The following is a 26,947-nucleotide window of genomic DNA, read 5'->3' on the forward strand; positions in this document are numbered from 1 at the left end:
ATGTGTGTATAACATTACATATGTATTCTGGAATGAGTTTGTGTGTATATCTATGTGTGTATGATATTACATATACATTCCGGTATGGGTTTGCGTGCATATCTATGTGTGTATAACATTATATATGTATTCCGGTATGAGGTTGTGTGCATATCTTTGTGTGTATAACATTACATATGTATTCTGGTATGAGTTTGTGTGCATATCTATGTGTGTATAACATTACATATGTATTCCAGTATGAGTTTATGTGCATATCTATGTGTGTATAACATTACATATGTCTTCCGGTATGAGTTTGTGTGCATATCTAAGTGTGTATAACATTACATATGTATTCCAGTATGAGTTTGTGTGCATATCTATGTGTGTATAACATTACATATGTATTCCAGTATGAGTTTGTGTGCATATCTATGTGTGTATTACATTACATATGTATTCCGGAATGAGTTTGTGTGCATATCTATGTGTGTATGACATTACGTATGTATTCTGGTATGAGTTTGTGTGCATATTTATGTGTGTATAACATTACATATGTATTCCGGTATGGGTTTGCATGCATATCTATGTGTGTATGATATTACATATGTATTCTGGAATGAGTTTGTGTGCATATCTATGTGTGTATAATATTACGTATGTATTCTGGTATGAGTTTGTGTGCAAATCTATGTGTGTATAACATTACATATGTATTCCAGTATGAGTTTGTGTGCATATCTATGTGTGTATGATATTACGTATGTATTCCGGAATGAGTTTGTGTGCATATCTATGTGTGTATAACATTACATATGTATTCCAGAATGAGTTTGTGTGCATATAAATGTGTGTATAACATTACATATGTATTCTGGTATGAGTTTGTGTGCATATCTATATGTGTTTAACATTACATATGTATTCTGGTATGAGTTTGTGTGCATATCTGTGTGTGTATATAACATTACATATGTATTCTGCTATGAGTTTGTGTGCATATCTTTGTGTGTATAACATTACATATGTATTCCGGAATGAGTCTGTGTGCATATCTATGTGTGTATAACATTACATATGTATTACAGAATGAGTTTGTGTGCATACCTATGTGTGTATAACATTACATATGTATTCTGGTATGAGTTTGTATGCATATCTATGTGTGTATAACATTACATATGTATTCTGGTATGAGTTTGTGTGCATATCTATATGTGTATAACATTACATATGTATTCTGGTATGAGTTTGTGTGCATATCTGTGTGTGTATAACATTACATATGTATTCTGCTATGAGTTTGTGTGCATATCTATGTGTGTATAACATTACATATGTATTCTGGTATGAGTTTGTGTGCATATCTATGTGTGTATAACATTACATATGTATGCTGGTATGAGTTTGTGTGCATATCTTTGTGTGTATAACATTACATATGTATTCCGGAATGAGTCTGTGTGCATATCTATGTGTGTCTAACATTACATATGTATTCCGGTATGAGTTTGTGTGCATATCTATGTGCGTATAACATTACATATGTATTCCGGAATGAGTTTGTGTGCATATGTATGTGTGTATAACATTACATATTTATTCCGGTATGAGTTTTTTGCATATCTGTGTGTGTATAACATTACATATGTATTCTGGTATGAGTTTGCGTGCATTTCTATGTATGTATACCATTACATATGTATTCTGGTATGAGTTTGTGTGCATATCTATGTGTGTATAACATTACATATGTATTCCGGTATGAGTTTTGTGCATATCTATGTGTGTATAACTACATATGTATTCTGGTATGAGTTTGTGTGCATATCTATGTGTGTATAACATTACATATGTATTCTGGTATGAGTTTGTGTGCATATCTATGTGTGTATAACATTACATATGTATTCTGGTATGAGTTTGTGTGCATATCTATGTGTGTATAACATTACATATGTATTCTGGTATGAGTTTGTGTGCATATCTATGTGTGTATAACATTACATATGTATTCTGGTATGAGTTTGTGTGCATATCTATGTGTGTATAACATTACATATGTATTGCGGTATGAGTTTGTGTGCATATCTATGTGTGTATAACATTACATATGTATTCTGGTATGAGTTTGTGTGCATATCTATGTGTGTATAACATTACATATGTATTCTGGTATGAGTTTGTGTGCATATCTATGTGTGTATAACATTACATATGTATTCCGGTATGAGTTTGTGTGCATATCTATGTGTGTATAACATTATATATGTATTCCGGTATGAGGTTGTGTGCATATCTATGTGTGTATAACATTACACATGTATTCTGGTTTGAGTTTTTGTGCATATCTATGTGTGTATAACATTACATATGTATTCCGGTATGAGTTTGTGTGCATATCTATGTGTGTATAACATTACATATGTCTTCCGGTATGAGTTTGTGTGCATATCTATGTGTGTATAACATTACATATGTATTCCAGTGTGAGTTTGTGTGCATATCTATGTGTGTATAACATTACATATGTATTCCGGAATGAGTTTGTGTGCATATCTATGTGTGTGTATGATATTACATATACATTTCGGTATGAGTTTGCCTGCATATCTATGTGTGTATAACATTACCTATGTATTCTGGTATGAGGTTGTGTGCATATCTATGTGTGTATAACATTACATATGTATTCTGGTATGAGTTTGTATGCATATCTATGTGTTTATAACATTACATATGTATTCCGGTATGAGTTTGTGTGCATATCTATGTGTGTATAAAATTACATATGTATTCCGGTATGAGTTTGTGTGCATATCTATGTGTGTATAACATTTCATATGTATTCCGGTATGAGTTTGTGTGCATATCTATGTGTGCATAACATTACATATGTATTCCGGTATGAGTTTGCGAGCATATCTATGTGTGTATAACATTACTTATGTATTCTGGTATGAGTTTGTGTGCATATCTATGTGTGTATAACATTTCATATGTATTCCGGTATGAGTTTGCGTGCATATCTATGTGTGTATAACATTACATATGTATTCTGGTATGAGTTTGTGTGCATATCTATGTGTGTATAACATTACATATGTATTCCGGAATGAGTTTGTGTGCATATCTATGTGTGTATAACATTACATATGTATTCTGGTATGAGTTTGTGTGCATATCTATGTGTGTATAACATTACATATGTATTCCGGAATGAGTTTGTGTGCATATCTATGTGTGTATAACTACATATGTATTCCGGAATGAGTTTGTGTGCATATCTATTTGTGTATAACTACATATGTATTCTGGTATGAAGTTGTGTGCATATCTATGTGTGTATAACATTACGTATGTATTTTGGTATGAGTTTGTGTGCATATCTATGTGTGTATAACATTACATATGTATTCCGGTATGAGTTTGCGAGCATATCTATGTGTGTATAACATTACTTATGTATTCTGGTATGAGTTTGTGTGCATATCTATGTGTGTATAACATTTCATATGTATTCCGGTATGAGTTTGTGTGCATATCTATGTGTGTATAACATTACATATGTATTCTGGTATGAGTTTGTGTGCATATCTATGTGTGTATAACATTACATATGTATTCCGGAATGAGTTTGTGTGCATATCTATGTGTGTATAACTTTACATATGTATTCTGGTATGAGTTTGTGTGCATATCTATGTGTGTATAACATTACATATGTATTCTGGTATGAGTTTCTTATGCATATCTATGTGTGTATAACTACATATGTATTCTGGTATGAGTTTGTGTGCATATCTATGTGTGTATAACATTACATATGTATTCTGGAGTGGGTTTGTGTGCATATCTGTATGTGTATAACATTGCTTATGTATTCTGGTATGAGTTTGCGTGCATATCTATGTGTGCATAACATTACATATTTATTCCGGAATGAGTTTGTGTGCATATCTATGTGTGTATAACATTACATAGGTTTTCCGGTATGAGTTTGCGTGCATATCTATGTGTGTATGATATTGCATATGTATTCCGGAATGAGTTTGTGTGCATATCTATTTGTGTATAACTACATATGTATTCTGGTATGAAGTTGTGTGCATATCTATGTGTGTATAACGATACGTATTTATTTTGGTATGAGTTTGTGTGCATATCTATGTGTGTATAACATTACATATGTATTCCAGTATGAGTTTGCGTGCATATCTATGTGTGTATGATATTACTTATGTATTCTGGAATGAGTTTGTGTGCATATCTATGTGTGTATAACATTACATATGTATTCCAGAATGAGTTTGTGTGCATATCTATGTGTGTATAACATTACATATGTATTCTGGTATGAGTTTGTGTGCATATCTATGTGAGTATTACATTACATATGTATTCCAGAATGGGTTTATGTGCATATCTATGTGTGTATAACATTACATTTGTATTCTGGTATGAGTTAGCGTGCATATCTATGTGTGTATATTACATATGTATTCCAGTATGAGTTTGTGTGCATATCTATGTGTGTATAACATTGCATATGTATTCTGGTATGAGTTTGTGTGCATATCTATGTGTGTATAACATTACATATGTATTCTGGTATGAGTTTGTGTGCATATCTATGTGTGTATAACATTACATATGTATTCCGGTATGAGTTTGTGTGCATATCTATGTGTGTATAACATTACATATGTATTCCGGTATGAGTTTGTGTGCATATCTATGTGTGTATAACATTACATATGTATTCCGGTATGAGTTTGTGTGCATATCTATGTTTGTATAACATTACGTATGTATTCCGTAATGAGTTTATGTGCATATCTTTGTGTGCATTACATTACATATGTATTCCGGAATGAGTTTATGTGCATTTCTATGTGTTTATAACATTACGTATGTATTCCAGAATGAGGTTGTGTGTTGGGAACACTGAATAAACTGTGCCTTCACATCTGTGCATCTGTATGCGTGCATTTTGCACTTTCACTGCTGTCATTTTTATCAGTAACTACAGAGTTAAATGACTTTTAAAATTTCTGTGCTTTCTAAATGTGCTTTCAAAATGAGAGGCTTGGCATTTTGTTATGCAAAAAGGGTGATATTAATCAGGGCTATGGCTATATGTCAGTCCCTGCAAAACTCTTCAGCTGTGCCGAGCATATAACTGACTCATTCTTTTTATTTATTTTTTATTCTGATTTCCAGTTCAGTGTTGATGTTATAACTGAATGGTGTACTCACTCTGTGTTTGTCTTTCCTTGTACTTTTAAGCTGAAGTGATTTCAGAATACATGTCTATTAAATTGCCATCTGCTCCATTTGCGGAGGAAGAACAGGAGGAAGAGGAAGGGTAGGATGTCAATTTTGGCTTCAATGTTGTGATTCGGCAGAGTTAACTAATTTTCTTTAAAGGCTTTAACTCCCTCCACCTCATTCAAAAGTGTATTAAGAATTAAGCCCTGCTCTGTAGAGCTTGATGAAAAATAATTCAAAGACGTTGGCACATCCTGACATATGACTTTGCACATTTGAATGCAGTGGATAAGCATGTGCTGGTCAGCAAAGGGTGAATATCTGCTCATATTAATTAATAACCTACAGCTCTTACATAATTATATATTAATTAGTATTTAAGTTTCAAATGTATGGACATGAAAAAAGCATTACTTTACCAAGAACTCACTGCATAAGTATTATCCTGTTATTAAAAAGAAGAACCTAGAAGACACAATAAAAATATGCTTTAAATATCAAAGTAGCTCTGGAAAAGAGGAAAGAAAAAGAAGTTTTGGCGGCAACGACCCATTTCAAAGGTGACATAAAGCTGCTAAAGGGACAAAACCTTTCCTTACAATAGAGGCACTGAAAAAACTTGCATGATTATTAAAAAAAAAAAAAAAAGGAATAATAGTGGTGCAATTATATTCCTATGTGTATATATATCCAAATTAAAGAAGTGACCAGAATGACCAGGTGAAATTTCTTAACATAACAGTTGGGTATTCAGGATAAAAATAGCTGCCAAAATATATCTCTGAGGCAACTGTATATTGTATATTCAAAGTGGGTAAAGAACGTGTACAGAATGCATGACTCTTTCATATATCACACAAAGCCACTATAGTGTACCTCATTCTTTCTTGGAGTGTCTATCATCTTAGGGGTGAATCACCTTTTCTTCTGCTTAATGAATATACCTGACAACACCGTTAGTCTTTGCACAAACTCTGCAGGAGTCTTAGTAGGGTCTAGTTTATATTTCAAGGCGATGCAGTGTAAATCCTGGATGACCTGGGGAAAGAGTCGTAAGGTATAATACAGAACAGCACAGACCATAAGCCCTCCATAATCTTGGTGGTGGGTTATAATTTACAGAAACATTGCTAGAGTTTACTGTGTGTGCATGTGTTAATGTGTGTCTATGTAAAGGGAATCCTACTAAGATGTCAACTGTAATGCCGTCCAGTTGTCAAGAAGGTCTAACAAAATAAAAAGGTAGTCAAAAAGTCAGAAAAGCCTAAGAAACACAGAGATTGAATGGCCAAAGATCAGACTTGTATATATTAAGCCTGAGATGCAATTTCTCAGAATATTCCCATGTTTCCAAGGTAAGGTGATCTTGGAGTTGGTATTTATAAGTTTTGGGGGGTGCAAGCCCTGTAAATAGAAGTTTCAAGGAGAAGAACAATTTTCAAGATTTGTTCTTTGACTGTGTTTTAAGCTTTTTGGCCCTTGGCATTTTGAGTGCCGACATTTCAGTAAGGAGCCAAAGCATATTATAGGTTCATAAGTAAGTACTAGTCTAGCTGCCATTGTGAGCCATTTAAAACCTAGCCAGTTTCTTTCAAAGGTGAGAACTAAGCCCTGTACCTTTTGTCTGTCAGGTTAAAATATTAACTATTATGCCAACCCCCAATGCCAAGCAGAGACCATTATGAGATTTCAGCTTATGACTTCTGGTTTACTAAACCAGTGCTCTAACCCCTGGGCTACAACATTAGTGAGGTGCAATATTAACGTAGGCAAGGTTTGCTTCAGTGGAGGAATGGTAGCTGGAACCTTTTTTCTATGAGTCTGACCTAGGCATTCTGTTGTACCTTTGAGAACCTAGTTCAGTTTTCTCCTAGTTAAATAAAATCCCTATTGATATGTTCACAGGTTAATACCAGGCTGATGATCCAGTGGGCATTTTGTAGTCTAGGCACATGATCCTGCATTGAAATTACCAAGAGATGGAATAACGCTGTACCCATGAAACAAATTACTTGTACCTAGTTTCAACCTCTTTCCACAGGGGCATGACGGACCAGACAAGGGGTCAATGTATGATTGCCCACCCAGTCATGCAGGTTATAGATGAAAAGGGTCAGGGAGCTACTATGCTTTACACCCAAAAGGCATATATTCCATAAAAAGGTATTCTCTGCGGTAGATATTGACCATGTCAGCAGGTCTATTTACATTACAGTGGAGGTATCAATCTCTTGAGCAGGTATTTATGGTGTTATTAGTGTTGCTGATGTGTAGGAGGATGCATAGGATGAGATCTTTTGAAGCTCTGTAGGCAAATTAGAGTTCCGCCTCAACAGTCAAAAGGAAATGGAAGAGTGAGAATGCTTTAAGATGGTCAGGGTAGCTCAAGGAGGACTTGACCTTCATCGTTTTATTAATGAAAGTCTGATGTCTCTCAGACTGGGTTATGTGCATAGATAAATACATACCATAGTGTGCATTTTGCTCAACTATTGCAAGAGGAATAAAAGGAGATGATAACTTCCTTCGATCTAGAAAACATACCCTTGGTGGTCAGTCTGGCCAACTAAAAGGATTTCCTGGCCACAGTAGTCACATGGTTGTCAAAGGATAGTTAATTGTCTATGAAAGTGCCCAAGTCCCTAATGACTGAGTCAATTTTCGGGGGGGGGGGGTCCCTGTGTGATAGGAGCAGAGGAACCCAGATTTACCAAAGGACATGATGCTGCACTTCTTGGCATTTAATTTGAGGCTGTGGTCTATACATCATTTATTAGTGTATGTTAAGACCTCATGGGGAATCCTGAGGTCAGTTGAAGTATTTATGACAGTCCCAGGTTTGTGGTTATCAACAAATTTCATCAGCCGCTGGCTCTTGGTTTCGGCTTAACATCAGAGATGCTGATACCAACACTGAGTGGTCCCAGGACTGATCATTACAAGATACTGCTGATAACTTTTCTTTTAGATGAGAGTACATTTCCTGCATCATCACTAATGGACTGGGATCTGTCAGTGAGACAATTTACCTTCCACCAGGTAACATAACTGTTTACATTTAATGGGATTAGCTTGTCAGTGATGCTGGAATGTGGAATAGTGTTAAAGGCCTTGGCCAAGTCCAGTTTTGGAGTATGAACTAATATGCCTGAGATTAATGCCTCAGTGGACAGTTCAAAAAATCTCAACAATTTTAACAGATGGCATACAGATTAGGCCTGGATAAAGCTGATAATATTGTTGTTACTTCAGATACTGCCATTAGGTTTGTGACGCCCATGCCCTGGCCCAGCAATCAAGGAGCCTCGATCCTTACCACTACCACCGGAGAGGGCGTCTCATAGATGAGGACAGGATAACAAATGCACACAGTAAAGTGCAATTTCCCTTAAGAGCACACAGAGATCACAGTCAGTCTGGGGCTGGTCGCTCCCTTACTCTCCAGGTCCCCAATAAGACTCCCCACTGGCACAGCTATAGGGCCCAGATCTCAGCCTAATGGGCAAGCTAAAACATTTAACACCCTCTCTGTCTAACCAGTGCTTCATGTCCCTGCCCAAGTAGCTGACACACACACACACTCACACACTTTGAGAAGAGTTTATACAACCACACAGACACTCCTGGGGAAGGCTGGCACAGGTTCTCCAGCTGTGCCCCCTTTTCCCAGACTATATGGTAGTACCCTGCCACAACCCACTAATAATTATCAGCTACTCAAAGGCCCTTAAAAGGGTGTCCAATTATTATTGTGCAATATTATTTTCCAATTGGTAGTATGACTAAACACTTAAGGCTTATTAGAGTGACTTGATACAGTAATCACTATAAGTACACAATGTACTCTAGAGATTAAATTATCTCTACACAAAACAGCCACAGTTGAAAGGTTTTAAAATATTTAATAATAAATACTAAAACACAAGACAATACTTCTTACTACACAGTGCTAGTCAAGAGTTCAGAGATCACAGAGAAATACTTAAAATAATTCAAGTACAGTTCTGACATCACAGAAAAACACTTAGTCTAATCTTTCTAGTTTCTAGCTATTTCTAAAAGAAAACACAAGTCTAAGATAACTTACACAAGAAAACGGGCAGAGTGCTGATGAGTTGGATAGTCAAGACAAAAATGCTTAATGCCATTTGATTCTCTCTGTTTAAATTGCTATCTTCAGTCCTGATTCCCATTACATCAATTTTTCACACTTTCCTGGTGTTCCCAGGCTAACAGATACTACATTCTTGTTATCTTGCACCTGCAGGAAACTACAGCCATAAATGACATTCCACATATAAACTCTAGTAATTATTCCTTAAGTTAAAACAATAGGCAGGATGCTTCACTCCAGACTCACCGACTCCAAATTTTAACTTCAAAGGGACAGACATGAAATAATTTTAACTTCAAAGGACAGACAGGAAATGCCTGACTTAGCTTTCTTTACAGCAGAAGGCAATGTTGCTACATTGTTTTAAGTTCAACATTTCACAGCATATTCTTTCATTTAAGAAAACAAGTCTGTAGTTCAACATTCATATTTACAAATGATAGAATTATCTGTACAATTCTATCTGGCTAGGCTGGTAACCTTCACATCCCCCCCCCCACATGGAGAACTCAAGCTAGTTTTTCAAGTGACCCTTGAGAAACGCTGCTTGAGAGGGTTAGGTCTATCTGAGTGCACCTCACCCCATTCCCTGTCTTGAGAGCCCATCTGCATTGGCATTGCTACTCCCACTGCGGTACTGCACTGACATACCATATACTTGCAACCCTAGGCTCCATCTTAGCAACTTGGCATTTTGTTGGCTGGCTCTGTGTAACCATGTCAGGGGATTATGATCTGTCATAACAGTGCATTTCCTTCCATACAGATAAGGCTGAAGTTTCTGCAGTGCCCACACTATGGCTAGACATTCCTTTTCTACAGATGCATATTATTCCTCCCTGGGTTGGAGCCTACGAATGAGATAAACCACTGGGTGTTATTCTCCCCCTGAAGAAATATGGCTAAGTACAGCCCCCACCCCATGTTTTGAAGCATCCACCTGCACAACAAATTCTTTGCTGTAATGTGGACTGGCAAACACAGGGGGTCCTTCCAAAGCTTCTTTAAGCTTCTGGAATGCCTGCTCACATGCTGGGGTCCACAATACCTTATCTGGCCTGTTCTTCCTTGTCAAGTCTGTGAGGGGAGCAGCTATGGTACTATAACTGGGGATGAACTTTCTGTAGTACCCTGCTGTCCCTAAAAATGTCCTCACCTGTTTTTTAGTAAAAAGTGCAGGCCATGTCTGAATGGCTTTCACTTTGGCAGGTTTTGGCCTTATCTTCCCACTTCCCACTCTATGTCATAGGTAGAATACCTCTGTCATACCCACCTGACATTTGCTTGGCTTAATGGTCAACCCTGCCCTCTGTAGTCTGCCCAGCACCTCCCTGACATGCTGAAGGTGCTCTGGCCAGGAATGTCTGTAGATGGCGATATCATTTAGGTAAGCAAGGGCAAACCCTCCTGCTCCTGCTATGATACAATCTACCAGCCTCTGGAAAGTCTCTGGGGCATTCTTCATCCCAAAGGGCATCTTGGTGAACTCATACAAGGAGTCACAAAGGCTGACTTCTTTCTAGCACTGGGAGTCAAGGGCACCTGCCAGTAACCCTTGGTAAGATCAATGGTTGTAAGATACTTAGCCCCAACCAGCTGCTCTAGGGCCTCATCTGTCCTAGGCATGGAGTAAGAATCTGACTCTCTGTGACTATTTAATTTCCTGTATTCCACACAGAACCTAGTGCTGCCATCCTTCTTTGGCGCCATCACCACTGGGGAGACCCAGGGACTATTGGACTCTTGCATCACCCCTAGTTCCAACATCTCCTGTACATCCTCCCTCAGAGTCTGTTTGACTCTCTCAGGCACTCTATAAAGGGCCTGCCTAATAGGCCTTTGGGGTCCTGTATCCACCTGGTGCTGCACCAGGTGGATGCACCCTGGTTTCCCAGTCAACATGTCCCCAAATTTCTGCAACACTGCTCGGATTTTTCGAACCTGGGTAGGAGATAGCTGCTGGGACATTGCTTCCCCTTCCACTGAGGTGTCAGCCCGAGCCTCACTGAGGAGATCAGTCCCCAGATATCCCTCAGACTCCTCCTGCAATCAACTGCAAATGCTCAGCACAAGGGCCTCCCTATCATGGTAAGCTGGCATCATGTTAACATGGTACAATTTGTGCCCCTGCTGTCTGCCTAGCAGTTTCACCATGTAGTTAACATCACTTACCTTTCTTACCACCTTGTAATGTCCCTCCCAAGCTGCTTGCAGTTTGTTGTGTCTGACAGGAATGAGAACCATTACCTGCTGCCCCACAGCATACTCTATAGCTCGAGCATTCCTGTCTTACCACCCATTTTTCTGTTGTTGGGCTTCTGCCAGGTTCTCCTGGGCCAAGCCCATGAGATCCCTGAGCCTTGTCCTGAGGTTTAGGATGTAGGCCACAACAGACTCCTTGTGAGACTTGCACTCACCTTCCCACTCATCTTAAATTAAATCTAGAGTTCCACTCACCCTATGCCCATACAGCAACCCAAAGGGTGAAAAAACTGGATTTCTGGGGAACTTCTCTGTAAACATACAACAGATGGGGCAAATATTTGTCCCACTCCCTCTTAAACTGATCTGCAAATGCCCGTAGCATGGACTTGTTTGTAGAGTTTAACCTCTCAACAAGACCATTAGTCTGGGGATGGTAGGGGCGGTCTTCATGTGCTTCACCCCACATGACTTCCACGGGCAAGCCAGCAGGTCTGACATGAAACTGGCGCCTCTGTCAGTCAGTATTTCTTTTGGGAAACCTACCTTGCTGAAAATCTCTAACAAAGCATTTGCCACCTTCTCTGCCTCAATGGAGGACAAAGCCTCTGCCTCAGGGTATCGTGTAGCATAATCCACTACCACTAGGATATACTTTTTTCCTGTGGAACTTGGGGTGCTCAGAGGACCCACAATATCCATAGCTTCCCTTTGAAATGGCTCCTTAATCACAGGCAAAGGCATCAAAGCAGCTCTCACCTTGTCTCCTGCCTTGCCTACCTTTTGGCAATGCTCACAGGTCCTGCAGTACCCTGTTACATCTCTGGAAATTCCAGACCAATAGAAGTTCTGCATAATATGCCTCTTTGTATGTTTTATGCCCATATGACCTGCAAAGGGAATATCATGGGTTATGGCTAGAAGCAGCAGATGGTAGGCTCTAGGCACTACCAACTGCTGCATTCTCTCACCTTCTAGCCCTTCCTCAGGGGTTCATTTTTTGTACAGTAACCCTTTGTCCCAGTATGCAGATTCTCCTTTTCCTTGAGAATCAGGTGCCTCCCTAGCTACCTGCCTCAGGCCTTGCAATGTAGGGCCTGAAAGCTGAGCCTGTCTCAACTCTCTCCATGTAACCATTCCCAGCTCCCCTTCCACAGGAAGTCTGGCATCTGCTGACAGTGGTGCCTCACTGTCAGCCTGGGCACTACTACTCACCTCTACCTTTGCAGTCACTCTGTCCAAGGGATCGTCAGTACCCACAAGCAGCTATGGCTCACCTTCAGTCTCACTGCTACAGAGAAGCTCCCTCCCTGAAGTAACCACCTCACAAGTCCTGGCTGCAAGTATGCAGTCTGTTTGGGTCTCCCCCAGGCTACCAGACCCACATGCTTATCTCCTAGCCTGACTGCGTGTAACTGCATAAGCACATGGTGTTGCCTCATCCAAATCCTTCCCTATTAGGACATCTGCACAATGGTAGTTTGGTACCACTGTTGTCTCATGACAACCTACTACTGGCATTTTTTCTTTCCCATTTACTGGCTCCCTCACCTGTTGTTCCCCACCTTGCCTTCATGGATACCTGTATGCCACATGGCTCCACTGGTTGCATTCAAAACATTTAACCCTAGCTCCCAGATGTGTACCTGGACTAGTGGCTTCCCCTGCTACTGGCAGATTCTGCTGTGGCAGTCTGTGTTGCCCATCATGGGTTCCTTTAGACCCATGAGCAGTACTGGGTTTCCTCTTCCTGTGCAGGACTGCCCTGTCTGCCAGGTATTGGTCTCCCTTCTTCCCCAACTCATCTGAAGTAGCACATTGTCTATCAGCTAACCAGATCCTCATGTCCTCAGGCAAAGTGCTAAAGGCTTGTTCCCTCACTAAAAAGTCTGCCAGTCCTTCAAAAGTGGTGACCTGATATCCACTCACCCACCTATGGAAATAAGGGCTCAGTTCAGCAACATATTCACACACACTTTCATCTGCCTTGCGTCTTTGCTCATAAAACTTCTTCCTATACGTTTCAGGTGTTAGCTTAAAAAACTCTAACAGACAATTTTTTACAGCAGTATAATCAAAACATGCAATGTCAGACATTTTAGATAACACAGTTTCAGGTTTACCATGGAGTAAGGGGGTCAGGAACCATACCTAGAGCCCTTGGTCAACTTCATACTGTTTACATACTCTCTCAAACATATGAATGAAACTATCAAAATTTTCCCCCTCTTTAAACTGCGGAAGAAATTCACTGACCTTTTGTGCTTCTGGGGTCCAGTTATTCCCTTCCCTATAACCTCCATGACTCTGGCGAAGAGTCATCATCTCCTTCTCATGCTGCCTTTCCCTCTCTTTTTCCTCAGCCTACAGACGTAACAGCTTCTCATTCTCCTCAGCCTCAAACGTCATTGTCTCTCATTTGCTTCTATTTCCACATGCCTAGCCTCCAGCTCAAGTCTCTTTAGCTCCAGTTGGATTATTAAGTCCACTGCAGAAAGGTTGAGCTGTACATTCTCTGAGGGTATTATATCTCCACTGCCAGTCTGATTGTCCTCCTGGTTGCTGTTTTCTAATGCAGCTGTAACAAAAGCTGCAATCAGGTCTGCCTTAGTCAGGTTTCCATGCACCAGTCCCCTAGCCTGGCACATCTCCGCCAGCTGGCTCCTTGTCAGCTTTCCATACTCCTCTGCTGACATGCTGCCTGCTCACCCTGACTAACTAAGCTAACAAAAGAAATACAATTATGCCCTGAACTCTGAGTATTCACTGCATGGCTGATTTAGAGTACAAAACACATTCAAAGCTCACTGTACATAAGCTACAGGAATTCACTCTACCCACACCACTACAAGCCAATTAGTATTTCCCAACTAATTAATGTGCGATGTTGATATCCCACACTGCCACCACAAATGTGATGGCCGTGCCCTGGCCCAACAATCAAGGAGCCTCAATCCTCACCACTAACAACAGAGAGGGTGTCTCATATATGAGGAAAGGATAACAAATACACACAGTAAAGTGCAATTTCCCTTAAGAGAAAACAGATATCACAGTCAGTCCAGGACTGGTCGCTCCCTTGCTCTCCAGGTCCCCAATAAGACTCCCCACTGGCACAGTTATAGGGTCCAGATCTCAGCCTAGTGGGCAAGCTAAAACATCTAGCACCCTCTCTGTCCAACCAGTGCTTCATATCCCTGCCCAAGTAGCTGACACACATACACACACACTTTGAGAAGAGTTTATACAACCACACAGATCCACTGCCAGTCTGATTGTCCTCCTGGTTGCTGTTATCTGATGCAGCTGTAACCAAAGCTGCAATCAGGTCTGCCTTAGTCAGGTTTCCATGCACCAGTCCCCTAGCCTGGCACATCTCCACCAGCTAGCTCCTTCTCAGCTTTCCATACTCCGCTGCTGACATGCTGCCTGCTCACCCTGACTAACTAAGCTAACAAAAGAAATACAACAATTGTGATCTGAACTCTGAGTATTCACTGCATGGCTGATTTAGAGTACAAAACACATTCAAAGCTCACTGTACACAAGCTACAGGAATTCACTCTACCCACACCACTACAAGCCAATTAGTATTTCCCAATTAATTAATGTGTGATGTGGATATCCAACACTGCCATCACAAATGTGATGGCCGTGTCCTGGCCCAACAATCAAGGAGCCTCAATCCTCACCACTAACAACAGAGAGGGTGTCTCATATATGAGGAAAGGATAACAAATACACACAGTAAAGTGCAATTTCCCTTAAGAGCAAACAGAGATCACAGTCAGTCCAGGGCTGGTTGCTCCCTTGCTCTCCAGGTCCCCAATAAGACTCCCCACTGGCACAGTTATAGGGTCCAGATCTCAGCCTAGTGGGCAAGCTAAAACATCTAGCACCCTATCTGTCCAACCAGTGCTTCATATCCCTGCCCAAGTAGCTGACACACACACACACTCGCACACTTTGAGAGGAGTTTATACAACCACACAGATACTCCTGGGGAAGGCTGGAATAGGTTCTCCAGCTGTGCCCCCTTTTCCCAGACTATACTTTAGTACCCTGCCACCAACCACTAATAATTATTAGCTACTCAGAGGTCCTTAAAGGGGTGTCCAATTATTACTGTGCAATATTATTATCCAATTGGTGGTATGTCTAAACAGTCAAGGTTTATTAGAATGACTTGGTACAGTAATCACTATAAGTATGCAGTGTACTCTAGATCTTAAATTATCTCTACACAAAACAGCCACAGTTGAAAGGTGTTAAAATATTTAATAATAAATAATAAAACACAAGACAATACTTCTTACTACACAGTGCTAGTCAAGAGTTCAGAGATCACAGAGAAATGCTTAAAATAATTCAGTAGTACAGTTCTGACATCACAGAAAAACACTTAGTCTAATCTTTCTAGTTCCTAGCTATTTCTAAAAGAAAACACAAGTCTAAAATAACTTACATACAGAAACTGGCAGAGAGCTGATGAGTTGGATGGTTAAGACAAAAATGCTTAATGCCTTCTGATTCTCTCTGTTTAAATTGCTATCTTCAGTCCTGATTCCCATTACATCATTTTTTACACTTTTCTGGTGTTCCCAGGCTAACAGATACTACATTCTTGTTATATTCCACCTGCAGGAACTACAGTCATAAAAGACATTCCATATGCAAACTCTAGTAATTATTCCTTAAGTTAAAACAATAGGCAGTATGCTTCACTCCAGACTCATCGACTCCAAATTTTAACTTCAAAGGGACAGACATGAAATAATTTTAACTTCAAAGGACAGACAAGAAATGCTTGACTTAGCTTTCTTTACTGCAGAGGGCAATGTTGCTACATTGTTTTAAGCTCAACATTTCACAGCATATTCTTTCATTTAAGAAAACAAGCTTGTTGTTCAACATTTCACAGTATTTTCTTTCAATTAAGAAAATGTCTGTAGTTCAACATTCATATTTGCAAATGATAGAATTATCTGTACAATTTTATCTGGCTAGGCTGGCAGCCTTCACAAGGTTCATAGATAGTTATTAGGCATGCAGTCTAGGAAACCATTAAATAACATAATCCAATAACCCTAGAGCATTGTCTGCTTAAGTGATTTATTCATAATCACACAGTAAGCAAATAGAGGCTAAGGGAATCAAACCCTGGACTACAGGAAACAGACCCCAGCCTTAATTCTCTTCTTTAACTGCTATTGATTTCAGTCTTTTTTAATTGCCTCTGTTGTCTTAATGTGTATTTCATCCTGCTAATGCAGTTACCACTGTTGTTATTACTATGTCGTCTTCTGTTAATCGCACTTCCAATACTATTTTTGTCACTGTCACCAACAATTGCTCTTCTTTCGCTCCTCATGGTATTTCCTGTATTACTTTGTTTTAATAATAGAACTATCACATCATTGCCCTTCACTTTTCGTACTTCATATTTATATTAATGTATTCCATGTATAATTTATGATTTCCAAGTTTTTCTTTTTAAATGTTTATATTTTTGCTTAAGGACTGCAGCTGTGCACTGCATTTCTGTATTTTTGTACATTTTCTTTAGTTAGGACTCACATAAGTATGTGCCAGCCTGCTTGCTGTGTCCATCCTTGAGTGTATGGTCATCCCAGTCTTATATAGCCCCATTTGCACATTGCATTCATTCAGGACTATCAGGACATCTTATTCTTCTAGAAACTGAAACAATACATTTGTAACCCCTGCACTAATAGTTGCATGATTAAGCATCCCTTCTTCCATCAAACCTTGTCACTACTTTGGTCTACGCAGATGGCCTTCTACTGGGATTAAACTGTACAGCCAAACCGTTGGCTGCTTCATTTTTTACCTGTCTTTGTATCCAATAAATTCTGGAGAAAAGGTTGTTTTTAACTGCATGTATCTATGAGTTTTCAGGAGCCCCTGTGCCAGAAGGGAAGAGACGGCTGTCTAGTTTTCTCAGACATTCTCAAGGACAAATTCTGTTTTATAAGGCCGGCATGTAAAATGTAAATGAACGCTGCAAACCTTTCATATCTGAGTTCAATCCCTCTCTTAGTGACAGATGACATTTGTATTACATGAATCCGTCATGCTATTTCTTAACCTTGTCTTCCCTAAGGAAAACATGTCAACAGCCTGAATACCACCAATTCACTAACCTTGAAAAGTTATGACATCCAATCCCAAATGGAGTGTGAGTGATCTAATGGACCCATAATCTAAATTTTTAAGCACTGTCAAAAGTCTATAGTCAGAAGACAAATGAGGTGCAATGAATTTCCCGTATGTGAGAGTTACATCAAGATAATAGAGGTTACATAGAAAATGTATTACAAGCTTTCGCATGTTTTCTGCAAATGTATGTTTTTTTAACTATGAGACTATAGAAATGCCCCTGGCCTACCATTTTTCAGATTTACAAGTTTCCTTCTATGAAGAAAGTATCTCAGATTTATAAAACAAAGACAATTAGACTGATACAAAATTATTCAAATGATCAGGCCCAATAGTTTATCACCAGTAAAGCCAAGATAAGATTATTTATTTAAGGCTTTCTGTTTTGCAGACATAGCAGTTTTAGCTGCAGTGCAGGTGGAGGCCAGCAGGTTATTGTCCCTGCATTTATTTTAATATTATTATATCTGTCTGTATAGCCCAGAGGGTCGTGCACTATAAATTACTTATGATCTTTATCATACAGCTTTGGGCTCAATTCCCTCAGTCTCCACTTGAATACTGTATGACACCGAGCAAGTCATTAATCACACAGAACTACCAGGTAAACCGATGAAAAGAGGTACTTCTGTTTAGCAAGTTTGAAGGATTAACAAATTAATATACCAGACACAGGATATTGATTTTTTGTTATAAGTGTGAAAGAGTGGAAATTATTAATATGAATACGTGGAGAATGTTTACATTTGATTCTGTCCAACATTAAGTACCCGTCTGTTATATCTCAGGGTTGACATTACACCAGAACATCGAGAGCATCTTTATTAGACCTCTGCCGTATTGTAGCCCAGTACTGACATCATGTCTAACCCTTTTGAGCAATACTGCTCTAGTATTTTTATTTCAGGATTGTACCCCCAGCACCGATACCACACCAACTGTTACTTTGGAAAACTACCTCCCTGTCTTGTCTACAAGTACTCACAATCGTACTACTGCAGCTTGGTAGTGCTGGCCCTAATACTCCTGCTATCTGTCTTATCTACAAGTACTCACAATCATCCTACTGCAGGTTAGCAGTACTGTCCCTAATATTATACTCCTGCTATGATACAACTTCTTCTCCTCGACATCTGCATTACTGTCCCGTATAGTATCCAGCACCACCAACAAATTTGCTTTCCTTAGTAATATTATAGCATTATTGCATGCTAGTACTCAGTGTAGACAGCCCCAAATCATGCAACCTGTAGCTGGCATTCTCTGCATTGTGTGTGTGTGTGTGTGTGTGTGTGTGTGTGTGTGTGTGTGTGTGTGTGTGTGTGTGTGTGTGTGTGTGTGTGTGTGTGTATATACACCAGCTTCTCTGTATGTGCACAATAGCGTGTTTGTTTTTTCTTTAAACATCATGCTAGAAGTTTCTAAGCTAAAAGAAAAAATCTCTTAATGGAAAATTCAACACCCATTTGTCCCAATACCCTGGTTAATTCAGCAGTGTTATAACAGCATGTAATTCTGGAGGTCTTGGGTTCAAATCCTAGATGAGATTTATTATTATCCTTAATAGTTCCATGATTCTAATAATACCTAAGCAGATTTTGTCTGCATTTTGTGTGTGTGGTTTTGTAATTTAACTGCATACAATGATTAGACTACAAAATGTATTTAAAGAGGAAATGGCATTATTCCACTGTATTTTATACTATTCCAGATCTTCAAAGAAATGTTCACTTATCAACTTTGTTATTATGATCGCAGACCAAAATATTGGCTATCCAGGACCTTGCAAATACAAAATTCCGAATGCTATACACTTTCCTTGAAACCGAGTATCTGTTAATCTTTTAAAAGTAGTTAATCTCTCTGCTTTTTTAATATAAGCTGAAGGCTATTCCATACTAATAGAGACAATCATAAGGCCTTCTTCACATATGTCCACAATTTGAAAGGAATCACCCAGATCTGTTCAGAACTGGTGGTCAAGGACACCGCATACACAAATGCTGTAGATATAGCCAACCTGCTGGCTGACAGATTCAGCAAAAATATTTTCCCTTCTGTCCCTCCGTCAGTAAATCAGGACATCCTCGGTACCCGCCCCCCACCCCTTATCTCTAGGGAATAGGTCATCACTGCCCTCTCAAAGACAAAAAAATACAGCCTCCATGGGATCCGATAACATCCCAGGCTGCATCCTACATGAACTCAGGCATGAACTTGCAGCACCATTAGGCACCCTATTCAACCAAAGCCTAAGTACCAGCGTCATACCAGCTGAGTGGAGGACAGCCACTGTCATCCCTTTACACAAAGGTGGAGTGTCCACCGATCATGGAAATTATAGACGCATCAGCCTAACTAGCCTGATCTGCAAGGCCCTGGAACAGATTATCATGGATCTCATTAACAGGGACATTAGCAACCTCCAAACACTCAACCCCACACAGTTTGGCTTTGTCAAGGGGAGGTGATGTCTGTTAAATTTGATTGACTTCTTTGAGACAGTCACCAAAGCCATGGACAAAGGGAAGACAGTGTACACCACCTACCTTGACCTGACCAAAGCCTTCGATACTATTCCCCACTCTGGCATAATAGATAAACTCTCCCAACTATGCATCAATCCATATGTTGCCAGATGGGTAGCAAACTGGCTCAGTGATAGAACCCACCTAATCAAAATAGGGGAAGCCACCTCAAGCAGTAGACCTGTAATGAGTGGTGTATCCCAGGGATCTGTCTTGAGGCCTCTGTTATTCAGGATATACCTCTCTGAGGTGCAGGCCAAAACCAGTGGGCTATGGCTGACCAGGTTTTCAGATGACTGCAAGTTGGGTGCGGTCATCAATTCCCCAGGTGATGTGGACGTCCTCCAAGAGAATCTCACCCAAACAAATGACTGGTGCCAGAAACATAGTCTCAAGCTGAATGCCAAAAAATGCATCATCATCCCCTTTGGGGAGAGTGACATCCCCACATATTATCACATTAATAACAACATCCTAAGTACACAATCAGTAGTGAGGGATTTGGACATCCAGATTGATAGCAACCTGACTTTTGACCACCATGTTGCTTCCGGTATGGAAAGCTTTTTACATGGCCCACCTCATAAGTAAGGGTATCTCATCCAGGGGCAAAGAGGTCATCACATCCCTGTATTCTATCCCTGTAAGGCCAATTATTGAGTAAAACACCCCTTTGGCATGTACCTCTCAAAGCACATGCAGCAGATGGGAGAGACCACAGAGGTTCCTCACCAGGAGAAGTCAGGGCCTCAAACATCTACCCTGCACAGATAGGCTAAAAGCCCTGTCCCTCTACTCAGTTTCATACAGATTTCTCAGAGGTGATCTCTGGCATACAAAGCAATCTAAGAGCCTGCCTTGATGGGACTGCTGCATATCCGCAAGTCAAGCTCCACTCGAGTAACCCATACGCAGGACCTCAACCTGGTCTCTGATATCAATAGGACTTGTTAACAGAACAGATTTGTGCCCCAGAGACTCCTCCATCTGTGGAATAGACTCCCTGTCCACGTCAAGCAGAGTACCTCATTATCTATTTTCAAGTACAATCTGGATAACTGGATGGGAAACAGAAAATACACCCCTGGGATTCCACCTGTGTCCCTGCTGGACAGGGGCTTTGGGTGCTGACTGTTTTAACATCGGCTAAACTCTTGGCTAGGCTTATAAGGGCCTCAAGGCCAATAGCCTAGTAACCTCCTATGATCCTATGAGCCTATACTCTTCCCACCCTATAGTGAAAAAAACAGTATTGCAGACTGAAGTTTTAATAGGTGGTAACTAAACAAAATTTAAACTAGTTTGTATTCGTATATAGTCATGAACAAATTTAACTTCCAAAGTTGATTCTAGAGTTTCATCTTTAAAACTTTCAACACCATTTTCCTGTACCCTCTAAGCAGTTTATAACCAACCGAAAAGAGATCCAAACCCCCTAGGCTATCTTTATACACAGATTTCATGTACCAGAGTAAACATTATGTTCTTTCGTAACACAATGCAGACTCATTTAGTATTTTTTCATTATAAATTAGTTAAAACATTAACTCAAAGATGCATTAAGGAATACTGGAATAATAAAAATCTTAGGAAATGACACAACTCATGAGTTACATTCAACATGCAAACACACACCTGCGGATTCAATAAACTCTGTGTAAGCTTAGCACGATGCCTACATGGAGTTTATGTGTTTGCATGATGAGCAGCACTGCTAATTGCATATGCATGCTGCGCATTGCTCTTACATGGATACAAGCATGGCTTCATGGCCAGCAACAGTGTTACCATCGAGGAAACCATGTAAAGCAGCGCAAACACCTTCAGACATGCAGATGTCTTTACCTAAGGGCAAGCTAGGTCTGTGGGATTTCCCAGAGAGCCACAGTGACTACCAGGGTTTAATACAATTTATTTATTTATTTAACATTTGTTTACCGGATAAGTCCGAATGAAACATGGAAATGTACAGCAGATAAGGGCATGTCAATGTACATACACCACAAAGACAAGGCAGTTGTAGCATGAACAGTAATCACATATCTACATGATAAAGTACACACTGCTGTTTATACCTCCTGTGTATAATCACATCATCACACACTTACTGTATATTATGCAACCGTCTCAGAAGGCCACATATCAATGGAGATGATTGGTTGTGATATAAGCACCGTGACATGATCATTGGAGATGACATTTATCAAGGATGGTATATACAATAAAGGGGTAGGTGCATATTGTGAAGATTTGCAAAATGAGTTTCTTGAATATGATTGTAATGTCAGCTTAGGTCTCAACAAAGCTGTACCCATAGCAACAGACTCATAGACAACAGTAGATGGAAGCACACGCAATAATGGCAACATCAGAATAATACCACAAGTCATATGTGTTATTGACATAAAATATGTGATTGTGAGTTATTTTACATGTTCTGCATGAACACACTTGTACAACTGTCATGATTTGTCTGTAATTTATAAGGGGAACCAAGAACATATTCCTCAAACATTAACACCTTCCAGAAGTGTTAAGAGGGACACTGTTACACCTGTAATTTAAATTATAAGCAATCCTGGCTAATTGTCAGGTTTTCATGGCATATATATGCCACAATCCATACTTGCATGAATGTAACCCATGCCATCAATGTTGTCAATGAGCTGTGTATTTACTGGGTACATGACAGAAACAAGTATTACACATGCATCTTGTATAACACCTTGAAGGGAGTTCTGCACTGTCAACCCATAATAGTTATGCATCAAAAAGAATACTTAGGTTTGGCCAATGAGATGTCTGGGAGCTCACTGTGGCAAAAGTGATATACTTGAGTAAATCATCCCTGGAAGATGAGCTGGGAGATACATGCAAAAGGGTGCACATTGTACTCAATTACAGGTGTGATGAGGGCTGAGAACAATGGAACTATAATGCCCTTTGATGTGGATGTCCCGCACATAAGCACTAAATAAGCTACTAATTACTACAGCACTCAACCGTCCTCATTACCTAGAGGAAAACAGTTTTGGTACTTACTTTCCTCACTTGCTTAGAGAAAAACAGCTATTGTACTCACATTCCTCACTTATCTAGAGGAAAATAGTTTTTTATTCAGGCATGTCCAAGGGTTAGCTGCCAGTGTTCTCTCCTGTCTATCTGATGAATCTGGGCATCTTGGGGCAATGTAGAAATTGCCTCATGTACACAGACAACCCTCTCCTCCTACCACCCAACACTACAACCTGTGACAGATGCACTTATCTAGCCAAACTGGAGGTAAAGCTCTCTCCAACCAAGACAGAACTTGACAGTCAAGAGGAGAAGGTAAACACTTGCACCACACACACTCATCAAATAGTCTCACTAAATCTACACCACCAAAATCCACACATAGAAACATAAAAATATTCACGGAGGCTCTCAATAATAATCTGCTCAAGCAACAGAGACCTCCAAAGCAGAAATGCAAGCAACCACCACCCTCCAACACAACCCAAATGACACACAGCCTGCAGACTCAGTGTGCCACTCAACCACAGGTAATAAGGCAAAACAAAGTACCCAACACACTAGTCATAGGTGACTCTATAGTCAGGCACACTGATGTCCCACTCACCTGGCTAAACAAGGAGAAGGTTAAAGTCAGCTGCCTGTCGGGTGCCAGGATCCGCCACATAACCCATGCACTCAGGTCACTCCACAACAAGTACAAATATGACTCTGTCATTATCCATGTTGGTGTGAACGACCTGAGATGTACCTCCCTGGACTACATGAAAAGAGACATGGAAGAGCTCTCTGATCTTGTAGCCCAGGTAGGTATGACCCTAGTCCTGAGTAGCATTCTGCCATCACCCAGAATGATACCGCAATACAAGGACAAAATGACTGACTTCAACAATTGGCTAAGCTTCTGGTGTCATTCTAAAGGGATCCAGTATCTGTCTACCTGGGATTTCATTGTCGACAGACCATGATGCTTTGCCAGAGATGGCCTGCACCTGTCGCCCCTGGGATTCTGGATACTGGCTAAGGTTCTTGCCACCCCTATAGTGCCTTTTTTAGGCAAGGATCAAATGACAAATTCACCACCGTGACAGGAATAGGCAAGCAAAAACTGAGGGTGATGCCACTCAATGCTAGAAGTCTAAATCTCAAAATGCACTCACTCGAGGCACTCCTTAAAATGGAGAACATCGATATCTGTGCAGTGACTGAGACCTGGTTCAAGGATCCAGAGAGCACCCCTGCACTACCAGACTATAACTCATACCACACTTTAAGGCTATGTAACCTGGATTGGAACACCAAAGGTGGAGGTGTGTCCATATTCATTAAGGATATCCACACCTCCAGGCTAGTTGCTCAGCATAATGCAGCTGACGTTATCCAAGTGCAACTAACTCTGGGCAAAACTGTAATCCATATTGTAGCTTGCTACAGATCCCCCACCATGCTCCAGGATTCCCACTCCTCTTTTCTTGATGTACTGGAAATATTAGGGTTCAACCAAACACCCTAATAATGGGCGATTTCAACTACCCCACCATTAACTGGGAAAACTACTCATGTACCAACTCCTTCGCACAATGCTTTCTGGAATTCATAAACTCCAATGCCTAAAGCAACTTTTCCACACCCCCACCAGGGGCAACAATATCCTAGATCTAGTCATTACCAACATGAGTGACCGGTGTTCCACACCTGAAGTCAACGCCTCATTGGTCCGAGCCGACCATAAGCTAATTACCCTAGATATCCACATCCTGCCCCCACCCCCCATTAAGGAAACCACGGCAAAAACGGTAAAAAATTTCTCCAAAGCCAACTTCATGCTTCTTAAGACTGAAGTGGTGAACTTCATGACACCCATGCAGATGGACAATACAGTCACGACTACTGAATCCTACACAATTGCACTTTATAAGCACTTACACAAATGCATGGATCGTGCTATCCCAAACAGAACCAAGACGCTATCCTCCAAAAAAGGAAGCCAATCTGGTGGTCCCCTGCCATAAACAAATTGTACAACAGAAGGAAGAAACTGTTGTAAAAGAGAGTAAAATCCCATGAGTGGAGGAGCTCCCTGGTCAGCCTCAGTAAGAAGCTGCGATCCCTGATAAAATCCTCCAAAGCTAGTTACGAAAACAAAATCACCACTAATTCTAAAGACAACCACAAAGCATTCTATAGCTATGTCAAGAATCTCAATGGCAGCACTCAGATCTGCTCTGAGTTACAGCACAATGGCACTAAATATACAGACCCAACTGATATTGCCAACATCCTGGCAGATAGGTTCAGTGCTAACTTTACCCCACCTCTCACCCCCTAAAGGGCCCATCTCTATACTGGAAGAATGCAATGTTCCTGTAATCACAGCTGCACAGGTAAAAACCACACTCTCCAAAGCCAAGAACATAGCATCCATGGGACCAGACAACATCCCAGGCTGCGTTCTACATAAACTACAGAACAAACTGGCACCCCACCTAAGTACCATGTTCAATCATAGCCTCACCTCAGGCTTTGTGCCCACTGAATGGAGCACAGCAACAGTTATCCCACTCCACAAGGGAGGAGCCACCACGGACCCCAGGAACTACCGCCCCATTAGCCTGACAAGCCTGGTCTGCAAGGCCATGGAACATATCATCATGGAACTTATAAACAAAGACATTGGTAATCTCCAAACTCTGGACCCCACCCAGTTTGGGTTTGTAAAAGGCAGATCATGTCTCCTAAACCTGATAGACTTCTTTGAAGCAGTCACCAAAGCTGTAGACGAGGGTAAGGTGGTACACACAGCCTATCTAGATCTTGCTAAGGCTTTCAACACCATCCCCCACTATGGAATTATAGATAAACTCACTAAACTAGGTATAACTCCCTATGTCACAAGATGGGTTGCCAACTCATTCACTGACAGAACCCACACTGTGAAAGTAGCAGACTCCAAATCTGACTTCAGACCAGTGACAAGTGGAGTACCACAGGGTTCAGTCCTGGGTCCTCTCCTGTTTGGTATCTACTTGTCTAAAGTACAGGCTAACACAGAAGGTCTTTGGCTAATGAAGTTCGCAGATGACTGCAAATTAGGAGCTATAATCAAAACTCCTAATTATGTGGACATCCTACAAAAGGGCCTCACTGAGACAGATGCCTGGTGTCATAACCATGGCCTCAAGCTCAATGCCAAAAAGTGCATTGTCATCCCCTTTGGTAAAAACTCTGTACCCATGAACTACAACATAGGCGGTGGTATACTTAACACCGAAAGTGTGATAGGAGACCTTGGGATACAGGTGGACAGTAGTCTCTCCTTTGATAATCACATTGCCACAGTAGTCAGGAAATCCTTCTATGTGGCATACCTCATCACAAACGGTTTTTCATCCAGAAAAAAAGAGGTCATTGTTCCTCTCTACTCATCACTCATTAGACCCATTATAGAGTACAACGCCCCTTTTGGTATGTACCTCACAAGACATCTACAACAACTGGAAAGGCCGCAGAAATCTCTCTCAACTTTCTGATTTAAAGGCCTGCATTTGCACTTGTTTCTGTCCTGTAACTCCTGGGCCCATCTCATTTGCTCACTCAAAAAAAAAAAATTATCTGCTTTTACAGTATTTGTGTGGTAGTAACTTGATTAAAG

The sequence above is a fragment of the Protopterus annectens genome, chromosome 1.part1 (assembly GCF_019279795.1).
Source record: "Protopterus annectens isolate FY-2018-M chromosome 1.part1, PAN1.0, whole genome shotgun sequence".
NCBI lineage: Eukaryota > Metazoa > Chordata > Ceratodontiformes > Protopteridae > Protopterus > Protopterus annectens.